Source organism: Octopus bimaculoides, chromosome 9, assembly GCF_001194135.2.
Source record: "Octopus bimaculoides isolate UCB-OBI-ISO-001 chromosome 9, ASM119413v2, whole genome shotgun sequence".
Classification (NCBI taxonomy): domain Eukaryota; kingdom Metazoa; phylum Mollusca; class Cephalopoda; order Octopoda; family Octopodidae; genus Octopus; species Octopus bimaculoides.
In genome coordinates, this window is record NC_068989.1 from 1,959,262 (window position 1) to 1,962,895 (window position 3,634).

The 3,634-nt window shown below is 38.9% G+C and overlaps 1 long non-coding RNA gene across 1 annotated transcript; it reads left to right on the forward strand.

Moving 5' to 3' along the window:
• Positions 1–1,048: 1,048 nt before the first annotated feature.
• LOC128248683 (uncharacterized) lies at positions 1,049–2,538 on the forward strand. The gene is made up of 2 exons (XR_008264838.1): positions 1,049–1,318; positions 1,957–2,538. It is a non-coding gene; the product is annotated as an uncharacterized LOC128248683 (long non-coding RNA).
• The last annotated feature ends 1,096 nt before the right edge of the window (positions 2,539–3,634 follow it).

Below are 3,634 nucleotides of genomic sequence, written 5' to 3' on the forward strand. Positions count from 1 at the left end.
CTGTTCCTATTGATGTGTATATATGACAATCTCTTTGCTCTTTTGTTTGTCATTAGACTGCGGCCAAGCTGGGACACAGCGCTAATGGATTTACAGCCAATCAAATTGACCCTAAAGCTGGTGTTTATTGTGTCGGTCACATTTTGGTCAAATCGCTTTGTTATGAGGACGTGAACCCATACTAGGGAAAGACTTCCTTTTGTACCCTCCCCAAAACCCCACTTTATTATTATTATTTATTTATTTATTTATTATTATTTTTTTTTACAGAAACCCCCGTTTTCGGGTACGGATATTATGAATCTGAAAAAAAAAAAAAAAATTGCCAATTTTTTTTTCAGATTCGTAATCTCCGTACCCGAAAACGGGGTTTCTGTAAAAAAAAAAAAGGGGGGGGGGGTTACAAAAGGAAGTCTTTCCCAAACTAGTAACACAGAGGCACACATGCCATGCATACATGCGATAGGCTTCTGTACATTTTCCATCCAACAAATTCACTTACAATGCACTGATCAGCTTTGGTCTGTAAGAGAGAAGACACCCAAGGTGCCACGCCAACGAGGTCAGTTAGGCTGTCCAAATAAACCCATACGATTTAGGGTTAGCTCCATTGAGTAGCCCCTTGGGCAAGCGTCTTCTAGCTAACGAATGCACTGTGGTTGAATTTAGTAGGCGGAAACTGCATGGAAGCCTGTCGTATATGTATGTAAAATTGTGTATACGTGTGTGCCGGCGGACGCGCATCCTTGTATGAGTCCCACCTTCACCTCATGATAACCGGTGTTGGTTTGTTTAATGGGATCAGTAGGATAAATACCAAACTTAAAATAAGAACTGGTGTCGTGTCGACTTGTTGCATTAAATTCTTCAAGGCCGTTCCCGACTGGTACACCGCCTTCGCTGAGACATCCAAGTAAAAATACAAAAGACTGAGTGTATGTGTGTGTGTAGATAGATAGATAGATAGATAGATAGATACACAGAGTAACACCGTGTTTGTGTGTGTATTTATGTCTATATAGAGTCTGTATACGTGCTGTGTGTGGATTCTAAGTCCTTGTGCCGTTCTGCTGGACTTTGTACATATTTTAATACGACCGATGTATAAATGAAGAACGCTGTGTGTGTGTGTATTATGTATGTATGCGAGAGAGAGAGAGAGAGAGAGAGATAATTAAGCGTAGCTTCTCCGCCGCCACATTCGAGCATGAATATACAATTAGACAGTCACTCACATATTTTCTACCAGTCAACTAGTTTGAAAGGCGGAAGGGTGAAGTATATAACATAATTGTCACCAACTCGTAAAGTATTAAATGTGGGTACCCTTTCACTTTCTCACTAGTTCATGTACAGAACTTATGATTATATATTTATGTATATAAATAACCAGACCGAGTTATGCTTAAGGTGTCTCTGAAGGGGTGTACTGTCAAGTTGCCTCCACTAATTAGGTCTACCAAGCTGCAAGTTATAAATTGCAATTTTTTTTTTCTAATGTAATTAATTAGAAAGAATTGAAAAAATAGTATTTTAACATGTTGCCCTACTTAGAATTAAATACTTTGTTCATATTGCCTGTTGCTGTTTTAGCGTTAAACATATACAATTAAAAATAAAAGCAAGTTATATGTAATATAGTTTACGGAGTGGGGGATGACGCGAGTGAATAGAGAATTTTTAACGTTATTATTTTATATTCGGCACTTCGCAGACAATGGATGTGTCGAGAAAACGTTTTGAATTGGTTGTGCTTAGGGTATCAGGTGTCCCTTACATATACACACACACACACATTCATATGCATGCACACACATATGAACTATTAGAGATACCCGGCGTTGCCCTAATGCCAGTTGCATAGAAACACGTTATAGCAATTTGCAGCAGGTTTTTTTTATTGTGGCACTTTTTTTTTATATAATTATATTTACATATAATTTTTATTATTTACAGCAAAGGGCATGTTTTTATGCCCACAAAATCAACTTCGAGATACTCAAGCTCCACAATTAACAGATACGGATTTTCTGATGGCTTAGTCCTTATGCCAGCTATAATTACAGGAGCCACTCCATTCTTCACTGTCTGGAAGATCGGCCTCTATGATAATACTTAAAGTGAAATTCATTTGCTACAGCTTGGAAGGTACGATTGCTTCATAGTCTGGAAGCCTGATAAAACCAGGAAATTCTATGTATCAGTAAAACTTGGGCAGCACTTAAATAAGTTTCAGCAACCAGGTGATTCCTGGTTCAGTCCCACTGCACCACCGCACCTTGAGCAAACGTCTTCTATTATAGCCCCGGACTGACCAATGCTTTGTGAGTTAATTTGGTAGAAACTGTGTTGGAAGCCTGTCATATATGTGGTGGAGGGTGCTGAAAAGTTCCTGGCTTTAAGGGTATTGTGAAGGGTGTGGTTGGAGGACCAACCTTCTAAGTTCTTATACAGAGCTTAGATGAACTGAAGGACCACTGCGATATGTGTGGGAATCTGAGAGGGGAATATATTGAATAAAATCATAATTAACTGATTCTCCTGTATTTTCTTTTACCCAAAGTCAGTAACTTTTCAGTACCCCCTTGTCTATGTATGTGTGTGTGTACCTTTATGTTCCTGTTTGTAACACCCTCACCAATGCTTAACAACTGGTGTTGGTTTGTTTATATCCCCATAACAGCAGGCCAGCAACAGAAACCAATAACATGGTTTAAAATGAGTACTGGAGTCAATTTAGTCAACTAAACACTTCAAGGAAGTTCTCCAGAATGGCTGCAGTCCATTAACTGAAACAAATAAATGATAAAAATAGAATGGAAACCTAAGCTGTCAGAGATTCTGAAAAGGAACTTCTGTGTAATGTCTCTTCTTCTTGGACACTATCCGAAAGGTTTGAAACTATCCTGGATTGAACCCACATAGCCATGCTTTGTAACATTTTGAACATGTCTTGGAAAGATTACTTCACAGAAGAAAGATCCATTTTTTCTTTTATCGTCTATTTGTTTCAGTCATTAGACTGTGGCCATACTGGGGCACCGTCTTGAAGAATTTTGAGTTGAAAGAATCGACCCCAGTACTTCTTTAAAACCTCGTACTTATTCTATTGGTCTTTTTTTTTTGCTGAATCATTAAGACGTAAACAAACCAACACAGGTTATCAAGTTGTAGTAGGGGACAAACTCAGACACAAAGGCAGACCCCCACACACACATAATGGGGTTTTTTTTTCCGTTTCTGTCTACCAAATCCACTCACAAGACTTTGGTTAGGGCTATACTATATATATATATATATATATATATATATATATACATATGATCCCCGTGCCGGTGGCACGTAAAAATCACCATCCGATCATGGTCGATGCCAGCCCTCTCTGGCCCCCTGTGCCAGTGGCATGTAAAAAAGCACCCACTACACTCTCGGAGTGGTTGGCGTTAGGAAGAGCATCCAGCTGTAGAAACACTTCCATATCAGACTGGAGCCTAGTGCAGCCTCTTGGCTTCCCAGACCCCAGTTGAACCGTCCAACCCATGCCGGCATTGGAAAACGGACATAAACGATGATGATGATGATGATGATGATATATATATGTATATATATATATATATATATATATATATATATA